The 8,645-nt window shown below is 38.8% G+C and overlaps 1 long non-coding RNA gene across 1 annotated transcript; it reads right to left on the bottom strand.

Annotated features, from left to right (window-relative positions):
• Nucleotides 1–5,361: 5,361 nt before the first annotated feature.
• On the bottom strand, nucleotides 5,362–6,297 carry LOC144018941 (uncharacterized). The gene is made up of 3 exons (XR_013283556.1): nucleotides 6,206–6,297; nucleotides 5,570–5,728; nucleotides 5,362–5,472 (listed from the first exon to the last, which is right to left on the bottom strand). It is a non-coding gene; the product is annotated as an uncharacterized LOC144018941 (long non-coding RNA).
• Between the last annotated feature and the right edge of the window lie 2,348 nt (nucleotides 6,298–8,645).

Raw genomic sequence — 8,645 nt, 5'->3', positions numbered from 1 at the left:
TTTCTCTACGTCTGGTCAAGTTTCTCTTCGTCTGGTCAAGTTTCCCTACGTCTGGTCAAGTTTCTCTACGTCTGGTCAAGTTTCTTTACGTCTGGTCAAGTTTCTCTACATGTGGTCAAGTTTCCATACGTCTGGTCAAGTTTCCCTACGTCTAGTCAAGTTTCCCTACGTCTAGTCAAGTTTCTCTACGTCTGGTCAAGTTTCTCTTCGTCTGGTCAAGTTTCCCTACGTCTGGTCAAGTTTCCCTACGTCTGGCCAAGTTTCTTTACGTCTGGTCAAGTTTCTCTACATCTGGTCAAGTTTCCATACGTCTAGTCAAGTTTCCCTACGTCTAGTCAAGTTTCTCTACGTCTGGTCAAGTTTCTCTACGTCTGGTCAAGTTTCTCTACGTCTGGTCAAGTTTCCCTACGTCTGGTCAAGTTTCTCTACATCTGGTCAAGTGTCTCACCTCCTGGCCAAGTGTCTCACGTCCAAGCCAAGTGTCTCTCCACCACCTCCAAGCCAAGTGTCTCTCCATGTCATGCCCAGTCCTTTATTTAGTCACTGAAAATAAACTTCCTTATATAGTCTTTCCTGTTTGTCTCACTGCCGCGTTTCTCCGCCTTTGAGTCCATCCACCAAACCCACACACCTTCATTTGTGACAATTGTCATGTTGAATGAAATGCAATGTCATCAACCACACATGTATGCGGAGATCACAATCTGTCTGCCTGCACCTGGATCAAATTCAAATTACACTACCGGTGTCAATAGTTAGACTTGGTTCAAACAGGTGTAAAGTTTAGTCTACTTTCAACCAGCAAATTGTCAGGTGTGCCGGTGAGATTAAAAAAGGTATGAATAGAAGAGAGATGACATCCAAACAATCCAGTCGTTGCCAAGTGCTTCATCATTTCATTCATTGATTGAATTTAATTCCATTGAGAAAGGGTGCAACACAAATGTTTTAACACTTGAGCATTTTAAGATGGAGGACAGATAATATTAGCGTCAATGCTTAACTGCCAAGCTGTCATATATAACGACTCCCTCAGGACTGTAATCTCACTTTTAATTATTGAATGCACGTCGGTTGTATAACTCTGACAGCATTTGCTCTTTGAATGTGTTTTAATTTAAAAAAGAAAAAAAAAAGAAAGAAAAAAAGCTTCCATGAATCATGTAATCATGCACTTTTATTCATCCTTGAAGAAGAGATTGCTTGTGGCCAGGGTGTGAATAAACTTTTGCTTTAGTTATGTTGGGTAAGAGGCTCTCATGTGGAATCAATCTGGATTCAATCCAGGTTATATGTTTAGAAGCCATGTAAATTTAACAGTGAGGAAAATTAGAGACTTATGTGAAATTATGATGTAATTTGATGTGCTTTAACAACAGCTAACAGTTCCCACAATGAAACCATTTCCCTCCATGAGAATGATTTTGGAAGACATATTGGATGAAGGTGCCCACTCTCTTCTAGTGTATCTTGTTTCACTCTTTGCACTGTTCTATGTCTGGATGTGCTCCACTCTTCAAATAGGCCAAGCTTTAGTGAATGTTCTCACCCACACGCAGCAGCGCATAAGTGCAGCACTTTCTCTTTTTGGATGCTGCACTGCTGCAATGTGCACGATAAACCATCACATCACATCCCTTTGCGGCTTGTTCATCATAGCCCCCCATTAACACTCCTGCCTGCATAGACAAATTCAGCCGCTGTTATTAAAGTCAACTCTCAGTGCGTGTCTCTACGCATGGGTCATAGTATACGGAATCAAATGAATGATCATCTGACGCACAGCGCCGAGATGACGTACACGTTCAAGGACTTGTTTGCAGTTTGCTTTCACATTCTCATGATGGGATGTCACCCTGGCCTTGACATCGCTGAGGGATGATAGAAATGGAAGGAGCGCCATTTAAGCTATGGAACATTGAGTACTTTTACACAATATAAACGGCATCCAATGCAAGAGCTCTATGAAATATTCTTCCTCTACAAAGATAACCATGATATTGTCTTTATTTTTGCAGTGGTATATGTTCGTAATGGAACTAAATAAATCAGCCAACATATTACAGGGTTTCTTGCAGGTGTCAGGAAATCTAATTTAGTGCTTTTTAATCCCATTTTTAATGCAATTTAAAATGAATTCCATCCCCAAGTTGGACTGCATATACACACACATACATACATACATACATACATACATACATACATACATACATACATACATACATACATACATAAATGACTGTTTATATATTAGGGCTGTCATTTTTTTATTACAAATTATAATCATAATTGCATAATCATATTAATCACACATTATAGCTGTTCTAAATCTAGACTATAGTAAAACACCTCTAAAAAAAAAATAAAAAAAATAAAAAGATTTTCACAAGTATTACTTCACATAAAAGTGGACAAATCTGGTTACCAAATACAAATTTGGTTGTAAATTTTAGTTCATTTATACATCAATTTTATAGTAAGTAATTCATAGTTATTTGAAACATTGAGTGAGATTTGTGTTGTGGTAATTGTCTGCCACTAGGGAGCATTAGTGTTTCATGTTGGACGTTGGTGACAGGAACAGTACATTTTTCTTTTCAAATTCAGAGCAAATGGTATTTGGAGCATGAGGCAACTTACGGACTCCAGGCCATTTTGTTCATTGGAAATTACAGCCAGTTCCCAGTCTCCACAAATACATATATTTTCCTTGAATACATTTATTATTACTAAATTGTGTTGTATACTTTGCATAATATTACATGTGAAATAAAGCATGAACAACAATGTCTTTACAACAATTGTATTGTTATTATTATTTTTTATGCTTCTAGACATCGTATTCAGTGTTTTTTAATGGCCCGCAGAAACACTGTATTAGCGCCTCACTATAAAGCAACAACAACCACATCAAATGTTAAATTTACATTATTAAATCTTAATCATGCAGGTGTACCCAATGTCTTGGCTAGTTAGCCTCATTAAAAGAATAAAGTCTCATGAACAACTTTACTTTGCAACCCAGCAGCTATCCCATCTGCGTGCTGTGTTTCTTTTAAGAATGTGTAAATTATCCTCCTTAATGGTTTGATCAATATAAGCAATAATGCATCTAAACTTTGTTTTTCTTTCTCTTGACCAAATGCAATTTTACTGACAGCCAGAGGCAAGTCCACCATGCCTTAAGTAGAAGGGGGATTTGAACATGTGAGCCAAACAGCTCTTTATTGACTTTTCGATTGGACGAGAATAACCAACGAATCTGCAGCGTGCATGCGGTTCCTTTTAATGATCCTGCTGACCTGCTCCCGATGACACTGTATAAATGAGCACGACGCTAAATGTGCTCCTCTAGTGACCGCAATGGCTTCTAATTCAATTCCCCCACTAGGACAACTTGACACACAAGGTAAGATAATAAAAGGTCAGCTGGGTTGAAATGAAATGATGAAAATACAATTTCCCTCCGCGCGAGTCTATTCAACACAAGTGTGTGCTCATTGAACACATACACTAAAATAATGATCTGCTACAGCTAACGGACACGTGCTCACCGCAATGACACTTTCCTGGCATCAACACAGCTCACAGTAATGAAAAGCTTCATCTTGTTTGTTATCGCAGCATTTCATTTTCTCACATGACCTGTAATATCACACGTTGATTGAATGTGACTTAGCTGTAGAGCATATCATTACGCAGTAGCATGACCTATCTACGTGTGCAGTCAATCATACCTTCACCTGCCACAATATTAGCTAGACCTGCACAATCTGATGACAGCCAATGTGTCGTGTTTGTAGATTATAGTGTCGTCACTGCACTATCCTACTGAGCGCTCCTTTGAATATTCACGTAAAGCACCACTGAAAATGACAACCACAAGAATATGTGTTAATTCATGTCAAGTAAAACTGTTAATTACAAATGCAATTAAAAAAAACTATTGCGGAGAATTTGCTAGAACCATCTACACACAACGTAAGATATGTTTTTCATACTGTGCATGGAACTTGTTACAACTTGTCGTAAGCCTCTTTACTTCTGAGAAATTGTTTATATGCTTTGGTAGGTGCTCCTGTTTTGGTTAGCAAAGTTCAAATGGGCTCAGCAATTATTACCAATTTAATGTCCATGTGCGTACAATAACAACTAAAATGCTTTGAACATCTTCCTGGTGGATGTGTTAGATGGCCACTATTTGAGGAAAAGAAGGTATATATGTAAAAAAATTAAAAATAAAAAACAAATAAGAAAACGCTCTTCTTATAGCTCTTATAGATCTTTTGCAGGTTAATCTAACGTCACGACCGATGTGTGAACAGTTCAGCGTTCATGAATTTTATATATTTTCTGATGTATTTCTCAATTAATTTTCTGGTCTAGTTAATCTCATTTAGTGGGAGTAGTGAAAAGCTATTTTTAATCTCACATATTGGGTTTCAATTAAACACTGCAACACAGAATAAAAGACACACCTCAGTGCTTAGGGAACACACTTTACAGTAGACACTGCTTATGGACTGGGAAAAGTATACTACCTTTTTTTTTTTTTTTTTAAGGGGCTGTCTGCCGGTTTCACTCAGGAAAATGCACTTTTTAAATACAGGATTTAAACAAACAAACTACTTCTCAATTTATAGATATGAGCTTTTCATAACGTGTGGGAGTGATTTTGTCCTAAACCCCCACACCCCCAGCCTGTATTTTGCCATTTTGTGTTTGTTTTGTAAACAGCGGGCCGTTTCTGTGGAAAGACAGTGTTTACACCCCACCAGCCAATCGCAGAGCGGGGGTGTGGCGTGTCGCAAAAAAAAATCCGTGCACGCTTTCAAATTGCCGCGGGAGTGACGTCACGCAGCTGACACGTATGCCCGGCCCCGTTTGCGACAAGCCACACCCCCGCTCTGCGATTGGCTGGTGGGGTGTAAACACATTTATTTTTTTATTTTTTAAGAGATAAATTTCCCTTTTAACGCAACAGTTCTCATCCACTTATGAGCATTATTGTAACATTATATAAGCTCAAATAGTGCAGAACGAACAATATAATTGGTGGGCAGGTGGAAACTAGCCAACCACACCAGCTCCTTATAAGAGTGCTCCCCACTTGACAAATCCAATTTCACACCTTTGCTTGGATAACTTAAAAATTAGCCACATGTGGAATTTTTTTCTTAATGGTAAAAGGTGTAGTATGCATTTTTAAAAACATATTTTTTCTTATTTATTAAATCCATCAGTATAAACCTAACAGTAGCAAATTAGTAATATGATCTGTAAAGTGAAACAAAAGAACAAACTTTCACATATGGTGCTTGACAAAATTCTAGCGTTAACCTGCTTTATGTAGTACCCGACAAGGTCTTATAATGGAGGACATTCGTAGTCAGCGGAGGTCGCCATGCGGTGTTGCCGGATGAGACTGTCAGCCTCCACCCCCCGCTTCATCATCCACACTGACGCCAGTTCCTGCAAGGTCGTACATCATCACACTCACATGCATAATCAAACACAGTTTCTCAGTCATGGAACTGATGCAGTGTTCTTGCAGTTCAAATCGACATACCCTGCCGCCTTTTAAATCTTTAATCTTCTTTAATCCGCAGGCTCCACCATAGCCCATTCAACGGTGCACACACCCACACTTGTACACTAAAAGTTGATTTGATTACAGCTGATAGGATGATGCGGCGGCCTGGGCCAAGCCTCTCTGACTCCTTCCATCCTACATAAGAAAATACACCACATGATGTGCACTGGATTTTGACCAGAGATCACAAGGTTATGTTACTTCTGAAAAAGTAATAGAAGTAACGTGTTCCCATAGGAATTAAACACAAAGTAAAAATGTTAATGGGGAGTAGGTAATATAATAATAGAAAATGGGTAATAATAGGTACCATGATATCCAATTCTCAGCCAGTGACACGATAGCTAGGCTGGATGAGATTCCTAAACAAAACAATCACTTCAAAATATTAGCCAACAGTCTCACCAGGAAGTTACGGGAAATAATGCCATACAAATAATACTATTCAGATAATTTGAAAACTTGTGAGGTATTCGTGTTTGGCAGTGTCATTTGCTAAATGTATTTCGGTGATGAAATGCTGCATGGGATCACCGTCCGATCACGCAATGTTGACCTTGAGAAGATTTCTGTTGGATGCAAAGATTAGCGATTGTTGCGTGGGGCACTTACTTGATTTCTCGGCGTTGTGTTTGTTTGACGATATGCCACAAGCAAGGCTTGTCGATGGTCGAGCAGATGTGGGCCATGGTTGAGGCTAGCTCACTGCAAAGGTGGAAAAGTGCTATTAAGTGGAAGATCCTGCGCCCAATCTGCCCTATAAGGAACTTTTCCCCCAGAATATCTTTACGATATCCTTTTTATTTGACCATCTATAACTGAAACATCTTTAAATGAGTAGATTAACACCTTCGCTCTTCACAGTAGGTACTCCTGCAAGACTCTGGCCATTAGTTTTCAGACTGGATTCAGGTTCGAATTTCCTGCCCCGTGTCTGCGGAATGTGACGTCATCTGCACGTTGTGACTATGAAGAATGGTATGTGTGTAAATATATTTTGGACATTATCTGTTGTAATTTTGTGCTTTCTTTGCTGAACGTGTTTTTTGGGGGTTTTCAACTATGACAGTTTGTTTGAAAAAGAATATTATTTGATTAATCTGTTAATTGATCTTGCTAAGTTTTATATTCATAAATGTAAATGTGCAAAATCGAAACCTATTTTTTTTCTGTTTATGAAAGAGATTGATGTATATTTTCAGTCCATTTCTACTTCCAAAAATAAGAAGGCTGTCAAGACTTTGATTTTGTGTTCTCATTTTGGTATTTTTAATATTTCTTAGTTTAAGACCCCTGGCAACTTTTATTTTGTTATTGTTTTTTCTTTTTTCCCTTTCTCTTTATTGTTTGTGTGATGATTATTTTGTGTTGTATTTGACATGTTTGGCTTTTGATTACAATTTTGTCAATTAAAAAAAAAATGGTATGTGTAGTTTAATTTTTCATTAACAGGTGGCAGTAGCGATTCAAAATGGAATATTCTACGTTCAGTAGCTTTAAGATGTGAGAATTTCACCACTGCAAAAAAAAAAAAAAAAAAAAAAAATCAGTTTCTATAATTCTTGATTTTTGTGTTTTTTAGATGATGCTGTAGCGGTCTGACTCTAAGCTTGCTCAAAATTCCAAATTCTAATTAGGGTTTAGCGAAAGCACAAATTATTTTCATAACACTGAAGCAGGACAATTGGTTGGCAACCGGTCCAGGGTGTCCCCCGCCTACAGCCCAGAGCCAGCTGAGATAGGCGCCAGCACCCCCCGCGACCCTTGTGAGGAATAAGCGGTCAAGAAAATGGATGGATGGATGGATGGATGAAGCAGGACACATTTCCATATTACAGCATATGAAAGTGGCTCTCTCAGTACAGCACACTAAATAGACAATTAATGTAATTAAAGGCTGTCAACAATTGAAACATATCTCAAGTCCCTCACTGCTAATTAGTTCTGCTGGTGTTGAAAGCACAAACGTGGATCATGATGTGAATTATACTCTGCTTCATCAGCTCATATTCACATCACACTGTCATTAATTATGAGACCACATTTCTTGGGCGGGTTTACTTGCAATGGATCCCGTTTTACTCTCTGTTACATAGTCACTATTTTTATTCTGATTTTTTTGGCTCCAACAACAGAATTGATGATTAACCTGCAAAAATGCTTGACAAATGCAATATCTCAGGTGCTTTCCTTGATTATTGCTGCACATTCAGCATGTTGTCTGACAGCTCGTCACAGTCTTCCAAGCTACTCTGTCATGGTGTGTAACACCTCAGTGGCACACAAGCATGCTGACAAGCACTTGCATTACATCATGACTTTGTGATGTGTGCGTTAGTCTGCTAAGTAGAGACGGTAAACACAACACTACTACAGAGCTTTAAATTGAGTGGATGGTGGAACAAACCTTTCAGGAGAACTTTTTCCCCACAAATTACAATATGGTTTCTACTTCCGAGGGATAGTATAAATGTCTGTGACATGCTAGCACCAAACTATCCCAAGGATCAAGAATTATAGTACACTTTTCACCCTTATTACCAATCCTCGACAGTCTGTTTTAACCACATCTCGTGTCTTCACTGTTGAATAGTATCGTATATGGCCGGCGTAGATGCTGTGTCTTTCCTATTTGTTCCTCTTTATGGCCTCACGCGACGGGTTACATTCTGTCCTATCACTTCCACTCCCTGCTTTCTCCTAACCTCATCTCAGGTGTGATGGTGGCATTCGCAAGCAGCGCGAGGAACTTGAGAGACAGTAGAAAATGACAGAGCTCAGCTGTAAATATGATGCTCAAAGACTTCAATGTCAGTGTGACAGCTGGCATATTATTGCTGACAGAGGAGACTTCAAACGAAAATGCCAAGGATGACAGATGAACTGTACATAGTTTGCAGTTTAGTTTAGTAAATTATATCATTTGAATGTCGCCTATAGGGCAATTCTCCCATCACGTGTGTGACATTCTCACAAGTCTTTTTGTTCTTCCGGGCTTCAAGCTCACAAAAACACGTGATGTGGTGCAATTGCTTCGGTATCTCTGAGAAGG

This window comes from Festucalex cinctus, chromosome 5 (assembly GCF_051991245.1).
Source record: "Festucalex cinctus isolate MCC-2025b chromosome 5, RoL_Fcin_1.0, whole genome shotgun sequence".
Classification (NCBI taxonomy): domain Eukaryota; kingdom Metazoa; phylum Chordata; class Actinopteri; order Syngnathiformes; family Syngnathidae; genus Festucalex; species Festucalex cinctus.
The sequence above is the reverse complement of the archived record's forward strand: the minus strand, read 5'-3'. Positions and strand labels throughout refer to the sequence as shown.